Source organism: Scomber scombrus, chromosome 13 (assembly GCF_963691925.1).
Source record: "Scomber scombrus chromosome 13, fScoSco1.1, whole genome shotgun sequence".
Classification (NCBI taxonomy): Eukaryota; Metazoa; Chordata; class Actinopteri; order Scombriformes; family Scombridae; genus Scomber; species Scomber scombrus.
The window spans coordinates 21,624,093-21,636,994 of NC_084982.1; positions in this window are offsets into that span (position 1 = coordinate 21,624,093).

Genomic DNA, 12,902 nt, shown 5'->3' on the forward strand with positions numbered 1-12,902 from the left:
TTAGTATCTCCTCTTTCCACTACCTGGTCATCAGCAGCACTTGATGTGGACTTCTTTCTAAAACCAAAACCGACATTTAGACATGCTGATGCACCTGATTTGATTATGGATTTTATAAACTGTTCACTAGTCGACAAATGCCACACTGACTATCTGGTATTTAAAATTCCTTAGAAACTTTGCTTTCTATCTGCAGTAAAGTGTAGGATCATAGAAAGATTAAGAATCTCCATATGGCTCCAATTCAAATACTTTCACCTTACTTTGATGTGTGTGATCATACCAAATAGGGTATGTAACTCTATTCTCGAATATGCATTACCAAGAGTCCAAGCATCTTTACCATTTACCACCCCCAAACCGTTCAAATGTTCATCAGTCTGTCTCTCAGTTACAATAACTGTAGCCCTGACTAATACAAAAATGCTGGATTTTATTTTCTTCTGCTACAGTGTCAAAAAAATCATTTAATAAAGGGAAATGGTGTCACATCATCACTTTTGAATAATGCTGTCAGCACCATGGTTGCAGCTGTGGACTTGGACCTGCCAGCAAAGACTGTTATTTATATAAACATATGATGACAAGACTACTCACTTCCATCTCTCTCAGAAGCACTTTGGATATCGCTGCAGTGGACTTCCTTAATAGCACAGCAATAAAACCTTCCGAGGTTGTTTGTTTGTTCTAAAACCAAAAGAGAAACCTTTATTTACATGACATTGTTTGGTATCAAAAAATGTATATGATGTATTGTGTTTATCTGTTATGATATACAGGGCTTATGTAATAATGCACTTTTGGTTGTTAGCTTTTTTTATGTGTGTGTGTGTGTGTGTGTGTGTGTGTGTTTGGTCTTTCATAGGCCACTTTTGGAGATGCATTTCAGACTAAGGACCAGTTAATTGCGGACAGCTTGTCCAATTGGGACAAAAGTTGTGTGCCTGATTGGGGAAATGTTTTTTGGATTTGGGTCAGTGATTAAGGTTAGGGTCAGGTTAAGTCTTCAGGAAACGAATATAAGTCTATGTAATGTCCCCAAAAGTGACCATGATCTAATATGTGTGTATGTGTGTAAATGTGTTAAGTATGTCCTTGTGCAGGTTGGCCAGTTATCATCTTTTCCTTTAGCTGACATTCAATTTCATTAATCTTTGACTTGTCTGACGTTAAACTGCATTATGTTGGTTATTGAAAGCACACTGCTCTTTGACGCTCTGTCTCTGTGTGAGGCAGACAAGATCTTTCATTTGTTGTTCGTTTTCAGGGGAAGTATGTTTATATTCCTCCAGCGTGATGTGTGTGTTTCCCATAAATCTATCATGTCATCTCATTTACACTTAACTTTTATTACCAGACAATGTAAAGTAAGTATACTGAACTATAACACTACATTGCTTCAACATGTTCTGTTAGACTCGTTTGTGTTTGAGCGAGTGTTCAGATAGGATGTTATCTTACCCTTAAGGACTCCGAATCATCTTCTTTTGATCATCTAGTCATGTTTTTTAATTTTTTTTTAGGATGACTCAGATCTGACTGATTTTCCCAACGTTACCTTGTCACTTACATTGACTGCTGTATGACAATCTGTTTCAAAGACCACCTCTTCATTCGTGACAAGTTTTAGGATGGCTAAAGTGAGCAGTTCTTTCAAAGCCCCTTATAAAATGGGTAGGTAAGTTGTAACTGTTGTAACTAGGCCATAAAGTCCTTTTTGAGTAATTATGGGTGTTAGTATCTGTACATTTAACAAACAATAGTCAGTTTGTTTTTGTAGGAACAAGACCTCAACATTTTATATTTCACAGAGTCTGTTGGATGTTGGGTCATTACTAGCATGATCATTATTACATCGGTAAAGCACACATGTATTTCACATTAGTATGAGATCAATGAATAAACCTCTGTATGACAGGGCACATCTTATCATCAGCATGTCCACTTACTTTTTTGTTGTGTCAAAGCAATAAATCTATGTACACGGTTATCATGTTGCTTTTCAGTTTATTATTGTTGCCTCTACTTTGATCATATTAATATAATGATATCATCTGATACAGAATAATGGAGCTAGTTACATAATGTGATGTTTGTGTGATGTTTCGGGCTGATGTTGCAGGTATAGCTTTAACCTCTAACTCCTTGAATGAGAGGAGAACAATCAGTCAGTCAAGACCAAGTCACATTAGCAGTGCTCAGCTCATTTTGTGTCCTTCTTTTACTGACCTGTCATGTTGTGAACCTCAGACTGTTTCAGTATCTGCATATGTTAAATGAAGCACATTCCAAGCACTTCCATACATTATTTTGACCAGGAACAATGGAAAAAATTGTGGCAATAAGCGAGCAAATACTTCAGTTTCAGCTGTAATGCACACATCTTTAACCAACTAGGTTGAACTTATGTTCATCTCTAACAACTACCTGTTACACTATTCATCATTTTGTCATTTATTTAAAGACATTTTTGTCACATTGTTTGTTATAGATGTTGTTCTGCTCTTCATATTTGTGTTCTACAGAAATTATTCCATATGTGGTTGTTATGCTGTTGAGTTGCTATGCTGAGTTGTCATGAAGCATAAAAGTTTATGACTCACATTCAAAACACTATTCAAATAAAAGAATGAAAACATCCTTGGTCTCCTTTAATTTCATTTTGTCTAACAATTAGGGGACATTAGGGGATGGAGCCTTTGTTTTGTTCATTTTGATAATTTGCATTTTTTTTTAGTATAATTGAACTTAATTATTTGCATGCTGAATGATGAAACACATATTCAGGTGTTTGTAGAAGGATTTATTAATAGCATTAAGATCCCCATGCAGAAAAAAGACAGGAAAAAACAGCCAATCTCCCTTCTATATCATATTTTACCTCAGTAAGTCTGTCTGTGTTAAGTGTAAGTGTCACTCTGGAATTAAAATATGATTTAGACCCCAATCCTTACAAAAATATTCCAAATCTTTTATACTAAATATTTTGCAAGGAGGAGCAGCACAGAGCTTTTTGAGATTTCATCCAGGTCAAATTTACATAAACGTTAAATATTTACTGACAAATATCACTTTTTCCCCGTCCAGAGATCTTCCAGATGTTGTGTTAAGTTTTTTATTCATTCAGGTAGGGGGATTGGGTTAAGCTTTCTCTTCAGTGATGAGTTTCACCAAACTAGGTCTTTTCTGCACCTCAGCCTTGATTAGATTCATTTTGCCACTCAGCAAAAAAGAGGTGTTGTTTTGACGTATTTATGCTGCAGATATGAAAAGACGTGCAGGAAAAAAAAGAAAAGCGGGCCTGTATTAGTTTGAGCTGTACAAGTTGACACAAGTTCACATTTTCCAGGAATTTGTTGCACAGCGTGCGTAGAAGAGTCGGGCCAGCAGTTGTGTTTAAGACACAGAGAGGTAGGCCAAAGTGGAGGAAAATGCCATGGGGCACTTGTCTTCTGTTGTCTCCTCTCCTTTGCCCTCTTGTCTCTTTTTCCTCTCCTCTCCTCTCCTCTCCTCTCCTCTCCTCTCCTCTCCTCTCCTCTCCTCTCCTCTCCTCTCCTCTGCTCTCCTCTCCTCTCCTCTCCTCTCCTCTCCTCTCCTCTCCTCTCCTCTCCTCTCCTCTCCTCTCCTCTCCTCTCTGACTGTCTTTAAGCTGTGCAGGCATTCAGTGCTGCATGGGCAAAGCCAGAGAAAATAGACAAGTGAGCAGATAGATTTATTGGGGCATTGGTATAAATATAGTTGCCTGTCGACATCTGTGTGCATGTGGCTGCATGTGCCTGTCTTTGTCAGTCAGTGTGTGTGCATGTGTGTGTGTGTGTGTGTGTGTGTGTGTGTGTGTGTGTGTGTGCACATATCCATATGTGTTTGTCCGTGGGAGTGCCCAGCCTGGTTAGAATGGGTGTATTTTTCCATGTTTCCCTCTGAGACAGAAATCGTGCCTCAGGAATGCAATATCGTCCCCACCAAAGATGAGTTTTGTCTCCACCTACATTTACTGTTAAGCGCATACACACACCTACACACACAAACACAGCCTTCACACAAAGCATTAATGAAGGGTTGCCACTGTAAATGGGTCTATAGTGTTACGCAGTAGACAGTCATTTCCGTAGATCAGTCAGATTGAGTCCTGCTGTTTCTTATCTCTGACAGCAGACTCTTGGTGGTCCGCTGCTTTTATTTACCATGAATTTACAGCATGTGTGCATTCAATTGGACAAAACAAGGGACTAGAACATGGATAGAAAGCAAGAGATTATATAAAAATGAAAAATGAGTGGGCCAGTAGGGGGAAATGAGAGACAAGGGAGGGAAAATTAATGAATAGAGGAAAAGGGAAAGGAGGGAGAGACTGAGAGAAAGATAACGAGAGAGCGAAATAGACACAGAAAGAGAACTTAGAGGTAACCCGACACGATAATGCTCTTCCATTTGTGTGAACTCTCCTCCAATCCTCTATCAATCTAGCAGTGAGATGTTGCTTACACAAAGGGCACATCTAGAGATCAACTCTGTGTGGGGTTTCATCTGATACCAATGACTGTAATTATAGGAAGGGGAGAGACAGACACAGAAAGAGAGAGCAGGGGGGCAAAAACGTGTTTAATACAATCCGTGAATGGAACAATGTTACTTCTTTTGCAAATATTCTCTAATAGCATAATTCGTCACGCTTTCAAGATAGGGACATGCACATTCTCACACACACACACACACACACACACACACACACACACACACACACACACACACACACACACACACACACACACACACACACACACACACACACACACACACACACACACACACACATGACCTCCGCTTTGGTTCAGTGTGTTTGGAAGAGACAGTGATCTTTATGAGTTAATGCAGTCCCTGGAGGTGATGGCTCAGCTGCTGCCTAAGTTCCACAGCCCACCCAACTAGGCTGCTCGTGCTAAGAGATTTAATAGTCCATTTTGTGCATGTAGCATCCTTGCCTTTTAGGCACAGCTTGCCTCAGGACCCTTCAATGACATTTACCATATCAAAAAACAACAAAAAAAACACACCAGGAGTATTTGACTTGACTTGTACAAGGTTGTTCCGTAACATGATGTGAGCTGAGCGCTAACTTAGATAAATTGAGGTGCAGATAAAGCTCAGCTAGAGTAGTTTCATTTTTAAATGTATTCTGGCAAAAGCAGCCCCCCTCCTTTAAAGACACATGAGAAAATATGAGTACATGGCAGCCTCACAGGCTTTCTAGAGGAACATGTCTTCATTGCAACATCATGAAAGAACACGTCCATCGGCTGCCTTGAGAAAGACTCACGGACCCACATCATTGTCGTGGGTGGATAAACATTGTGATGACCTTGCAATGTGCCTTTTACTCATCTGTCTCATTCATCCCCCACTCCTCTTAACCTTCCCTGCATCTGTCCCATCGCCCTCTCTATCTGTCTGTTTCACTCTCTGTCACACACAGTCTGCAATCGTGTAATTTATCAAACTCTGTTACTGTCTCCCAGCCCCCCCCCCTCTCCTTTTCTCTGTTATCTTGGGTTGTGAAAACATGGCTGCCAGAGGTTGGTGGGAAACAGAAGGGGGCCTGCTGTCTATTGTGGCTGCTTTGGCTCTGTGTCTGTTCCTGTGTGAAGGCAGGGCAGGTCTCTTTCTCTTTAGGACAGAGACAATAAACATGGTTGTTTGTACAACAAAAGTCATGGAATTCCTTGATTGGAAGCAGACAACCAGTCTGTTAAAGTGTGTGCATATGTGGACGGGCAGCATGCAATCTGTGTGTAACGCCTTATTTTCATTTGCAAGATTCTTAGAGGCATGAGTGAGCAGTGAGTGCAGGGAGATGAAGAGATGTCCTTCGGTGAGACCATTAACGACAAGTGAAGCTCCTACAGTGTTCAAGTTAAGATACTGTGACACTATTTTTGTTCAGTCTTTTTTAGGTAGAGTATGACATTAATACAGTAGAGCAGGGTTAAATAGTATTTATTAAACTACATCAGGTAGAGTTGCAGAACACAGAACAGAAGTTGGACAGATTTTAGTGTTTGAACACAAGATGGCGTACTTGTAGCAGAAAGTTGACGTTACACCTCCATCCTATCAGGCATGGCAGACTGCACTGAGAGGACTGATGATGATGGTAATAATGATTTTTAAAAGTGTTAAAATGTCAACCCAAGTGCTTTCAACATTGAAATAAACTAAAGATCAAGTAGAAAGTAGGATATATGAAATAATTGGATTGAAAGGAAATAGATCACAAACATATGACTTGCACTTTAAGACATTTTAAGTAGAGCTATTCTTTGCCATTTGGCTGACCTCAAATTTTCAGCCAATACGAACATTTATGTTGAGGTTAGGTGTATGTGTGTGCTTGTTTGTGAGCATTACTGCGCTGTTTTTTTGTGGGTCAGAAAGAGAAAGAGGAGATTTTATTGACATTTTTAGCTTAGTAAGCCATATAATTATCCAACTGTTCTTTATATGGCAATTTTGCGCCGAAGCGACGATAAGAGTTTGTAAACACATTCTTGGATCGGCTGGGCCTGCTACCTTACATACCTCCCTCGTTGAATTACACACACAAATGTTAACACAGACACACACACACACACACACACACACACACACACACACACACACACACACACACACACACACACACACACACACACACACACACACACACACACACACACACACACACACACACAAACACACACACACACACACACACACACACACACACAAACATTTTGAAATAACAATAGCATGCACACATGTTGTAATCATCCCTAATTAGGGATGCCCCAGGGTAAGTGAGGCGGTAAGGAAAACAAGCACTTCTTACTTCCTCTAAACAAAGTTGATGTGTGAGTGTATGTGTGTGTACAGATATTTGCATTTTGTACAGAATCTGTACATTTTCAACTTGGTGCAGAGACAGTTTCTTGGTCTCAGATTAAAAAGCAAACCATAGGTGTACATGGGTCATCACAGATTATAAGATTTTGATTTGTGGCAGATAGCGGGTTGGGTTGAGACAATATTTTTTAGCTGTGAAAGTATTTGCCTTTATTAGGTAGTGTGTAGTGAAGAAGAAGATGTTAAGGAGGGCTCAAATCCAGGACATCAGGATCATGTGATGTGCACCTTACACCACGAGGGCTTTTCATAAGAGAGTAAAATCAGTGTTTTGGGTAAGACCCCTACTAGCTTTCGGGAACTGGTCAAAAATGAGAAAAATACATACCTAAATGTTTGGGGTGCCAACATGCACAAAATACACAATTCATAATACTGTAATTATCAAAAGTGGTTGTTTTTCTTCTCTTTGGAACAGATTTAGTTTACAGTTTTATTTTATTGTTCTTTTTCCTTTATTTAATGACGCTTGCCAAGTTAGAAAAGAGAGGAATGATAGAAGTATATTCATTGTGAGCAAATTGAAGATCAGCCACATTATTGTGACCCTGTTAAAATGAGCTGTTTTTTTATTATTTATTTTGTTTAATTGCGCTCATAAATTGTACCTTCCTGGTACATTCATCTTCTGACACAACAGATAGTTCCTTTGCTCTCTCACTGCCAAATATGGCTCTTCCACTCTCTCCCTCTCCCAAAAATTACAACCCGAGAAATATTTTCTTTTCCATTCACCAGGGCAAAAAAAAAAAGAAATCAGAAGTTTAGCATCCCACTTCGGTGCCTGTTTTGTTAAAGGATCCTCAGAGAAGTTTAACTTCCCTTTAGGCAAGTTTCTCTGTACATTTTGTGAATCATTAGGATCATCAAAAATAAGCCAGTTCTCACAGCCCCAGGATGTTTTCATTCCCAGCAAAGACGGGTTAATTGATTAGAACCACACCGAGGTTGGGGATTGCGACACTGATACAATACATTGAAACAACTTTCCGTTCTGTTCTAATAACATGCATGTATTACCCGCATTGAAATGTCCAACAAACATCAGATCTACAGCACAGCATGTGTGGGAGTGTGCTTTGTGAATTATTAGCATGAATTGAGATAAAGTGATTATTATGCAGTAACACAGTGTATGAGGAAATATTAAAAGTCAATCTCAGTGATATCAGAGCCACACATGTCCTCTACACAGCATTTCTCTCAGCATTGGCTTACATGCTGTTTAAAAACTGTCCTATTTGTGCTTTTACGATAACAATAAACTTTTACCTCCAAATGTTTTGGGCAAAAAGACCCAGAGGATGAAGTGGGAAAACGAGAGCAAAAACACTTTTTTTTCAACTTTCAACTTTGTTTTCAACCTTAGACAGCACTTAAACCTCAAAAACAGTTGTCCCTTACTTTGCTCTCCACATTTCACACAAAATCGCACACAAAACATACAAACACACACAATTAAAGACAACCTCATGTGCGTATATGCTTTCTTTACCCTCTCTCTGTCTCCTACACCCATACAAACACACACTCACACACACACACACACACACACACACACACACACACACACACAACGCAAAGAATTTGCTTGTTAGAAGTTTGTTACTAGAGTAGAGCCTTGTAATTGACTAACCTCTGCTCTGCCGCTCTCTCCTCTGCTTTACTCATTTCGTCGGCTCAGTCCAAAACTCTCCAAGAAACATGAACTTCGCTTGAACTCCCTTCTCAGAGAGACACATGGAGCAAGGGTGTGACAGACATAACTTCTGTCAGTTAATATACTGCACACTGGCCTGTCGCAGTGTTATTGGTCTATGTGCTGAGGGAGATTGAGGTAAAGAAAGGCCAGGACTCGGGAGAGAAGCAAAGCGAGAGAAGATGGGGGAATTTTGCTTTCTTTATGTTGTAATTATATCTGATTTTCTATCATAAATCCTAGTTAACTGCCACCGTCTACATAATCTAGGATGTTTGAGATCCCAGGTTGAGAGTAACAGTGGTTTAGGGTCATGACAGTCCTCTGGATGCATTAAATGGTGAAAGTAACCATGACGCCCACTCTGCTATTTGTGCAACAATGAAGTCGATCTTAAAAAGTTCACGGGAGTAAAAGGGGAGTGCTATCGAACTAATGAAAACTTATTACTGTACTGTATAAAATGCACAAAAGTCAAGACACAATGTGAACCCTCTACGGTGTTAAAGGCGAGTAATATACTACATCTCCTTTTATACATCACTTTTGAGTTCACAAGTGTGAAAGACGTAATCAGACCAAGGTTACCATGGTACTAAAGCAGCAATGCAGCTGAACTTTGTACTTAGCAGGAAGGAAATGATCCAGCTGATGTATATAACCAAAAATATTATTTAAATGTTGGTAACTGTTTTAATCCAATTTAAAATGATCATGCATATTGGGTATTAACCTTAGAAGTGAACCTGGGACAAACTGTATCTCATAAAGTACCTATTCAATTTACCTGGCATCACTTAAAAAAAAAATCACTATTTGCTGACATCCTTTACCACGTTATTATGGTGGATGTTTCATTTCCTTTAAGTGTCTTGTCTTGTTTTGTGTAACACAAGATCATTATCCAAGCTTGCATGCTAACGTTGCATGTCGAAGCATTTACTATTTATGACGAAGGAAGATCACTGGGAAATAAGTGACCATTGTCTTGGTGAGGGAGACTTTCTGTTGAGCCTGAAGCAAAGGCCACATGATAAATCCAGTCTTAACACTTTCTGTATTTCAGCCTTTTGCTCCACATGAACCTAAAATTCAAAAACTGGATTTGTGACAGAAAATGGACTCATTTAAAGAAGCTTAAAGATAAAATCCTATATTTCTATGTGTTTCATTGCAGTAATAAATCATTGCTGTTCCATGATACTACCATACTAAAAGTTAACAGTCTGATTGCACAAGACCATAAACTATATATTCATATATACTGTATGACCTAATCTGTTGACATGGCACTCGCCACCAGACTGTGAAAACTTAGGTTGGCCGTGTCTCTCCCTGCAGGACAATAAAGTTTCAATTGAACCAGACACTGCAACTCGACAAAAACACAGGCACTATTGGGAAAACTCTGTGTTTTAGTTTATTATTGAATTAAATGTTCAGCAGGTTCATATTTCATGTAGCAAAGTAAGTGAGAGAGAGCAGTGCAAGATAAAATAATAAATGTTTTCAGGGCCTACAGGAAAAACATGTTATGACACACAAACTTTCAAGCACAAAATGGGGAACTATGAAATTAACCTGGCAGCGTATCCTGAATGAACATTTGACAAAAACTAATGTTTTCATGTCTCTAGACACAGGAGTCAAGTTGAACTGAGACTAGCACTGAAATGTTTCCCACGTCATTTTAAACCAGTGTAATTGAACAGGAACATACTCTGCAGTGAAGAATGGGAAACAATTAAAGGTGTGCATGTGTGAGAGTGTGTTTGTGTGAGTGTGTCTGTGTGTTTGAGAGAGAGAGAGAGAGAGAGAGAGAGAGAGAGAGAGAGAGAGAGAGAGAGAGAGAGAGAGAGAGAGAGAGAGAGAGAGAGAGAGAGAGAGAGAGAGAGAGAGAGAGAGAGAGAGGGGGAGGACAAAGAAGAAAAAGAGGCACAGAGTACAAGACTGCAGGCCAAACTCCAGATGTTGAAGTATCCTTTCCATTATGAATAATGTGTAAAAGGCCCATAGCATATATATAGAACATGTATGTGTAAAAGAAAATGTGCTGTTGTCTGCTGGGACCTACACTTGTCATTCAAATTCAGCAAAGAGGAAATTGGGCCCTAAAGTCACCATCCAAGACACATTTTCACAGTATAGATGCTTAAATAAAAGCAGGCTTAAAGTTCCTAATGATATCTGCTTAAAACCACACTGACTTGATAGTAAGTAAATAATATGATCACAAACTTGACATTTCTGAGATTGATTTGTGGATCTTATTAAAGCCCATTTTTACAAGGAAAAGAGAGAAAAAAGTAATATTTTGGTCAACTATCTCATAATATTGACTAACCAAGTCTAAATTTGATTAAAAGTTTAATTAAAAATAGATGAAATGTTAGCATGACTAAAGGAAAAATGCTCATAGTAAGCCTTTATTTTTAATTAACCACGAGTTTACTTTGACTTTTCATCTATTTGCCTTTATCTCTTACAGTAAAGAGAAAAAAGCATCCTTAACACCTTTTTATAATTTGGTTTATAGGAGTGGTTAACTGGCTCACAATAGGGTCACAACAGTACAGAGAGAAGAGTAATGTTGAGTCACATTTAAAAAGCTACATAAGAGCTGTGATTCATGATTATTATCAATCATGATGAGAGCAAGAGCAACTGGGATGACAGCATTCAACACATCCTGCTTGAACAACCAAACTCAAAGTCACAAAACCACTAAGTCTACGAACAAGCATGCTTTACTTAAATGCCTTGAACTAATTAAGCACAAAAGTTGCCGTCTTTGCCAAATATTCCAGATCAGGGTGCTGTGATATATCCCTCTGGGAGGAAATTTGATGTGGGATTGTTCCCCTGATCTTCTAAATTTGTGTATGGCAACTAAATTTCGTCTGAATGCTAAACTCATGTAGTGTTTTACTACTCTGGTGACTCCATACTGGCAGTATGCTTGCTTCCCTCCACTGGTGGGGGGAAAACCTTTTTATTTGTGGTTTCTGAATCTTTATTCTAAGCTACTCATAAAGCACCGAGATGAGTGATATCATGTGGTCTTCATCAACAAGGGAGCTTTTTGTTATACTTTATAGTCATTTAAATCAAAAGATTAAAGGCTGTGACACACAGGCAATGTTGGAGAGCAATGGGAACTTCAGCCGGCAATTTTAACAAGCATTCTTTTTTTTTTCATGAAACTTTTTCTACTTACAGAGAACAAGACAGTCTTAATCTTGACCGTGTCCAAACTTTGCAAACCCTCCTCTGCAATGGAGCTTTCATTTAAATACCTATTAAAGGGAAAAAATACCAATTTTACACATAAAGATCAGTTCACATTTCATGGTAAGCACTTAAAACTGTGAAAACAATTAATGTATTAATTTCTTCTGTAGCATTTTATGGTCTGAAAAAATAATGGCTTACCAAGGAGAGGTCTAATGTAAAGATGCTGTTGTGTGGGATTCAGCGTTTCTGGGGTTGGACTCATATTAGAATCTAAAAGTCAGGACTCTACTGCTTAGACTTTGATTTTTTAAAATGCCTCTCTTGAAAGACCTCCACTTTATGGAAGAGAAACACAAAATTAATGGAGAACTCCTGTAATTCAAGTTAAGCCAGAGGGAAAATAAGCCTCACTGTAGATTGAAGATAATTGAATTACTCTGAGATAGAAGCCGATAGAAGATAAAGAGTGAAGTGAAGCATTTAAGTATAAAGTAACTAAAGATTTGGTCGTTATTGTACATCTTTTTGTCATTACAGGATACAAAGAGTGTGTTAACTCACATACAAGTACAGTATTTGGATTGAAAGCATAGTCTCATTTGAGGACAAAAGAGTAAAGATAATTTAATGCTCTTTCATAATTTCATAATCATAAATCAACCACTTTAATCATAAAACAAAAATTAGTCAAACTCCCTCCTGAATTGGGCTTTGTAATTACTCTAATCATCATTGTGACCAAATCTCTAGTCACTGAGATCAAATACAAAAGCAATTTTCTCTTTTTCAATACGGACTACTCAGTCCTCCTCATCATCACCATCCTCATCCTCAGCATCGCTCCTCCAGTGAATATAAATGTTCTCCCTCACAGAGGGCGCAGGCTAAGTGTTTCTGGTTTCCTTATCTAAAAGGATCTCTATCCTGTTTTAACGAGGCACTTGACCTCCCTCGGCGCTCTCCTACTCCCTGAGTGACGCAAAAAAGTGGGCTGGCAAAGCGCTAAGTGCTGTAGTTTAGAGGACTATCG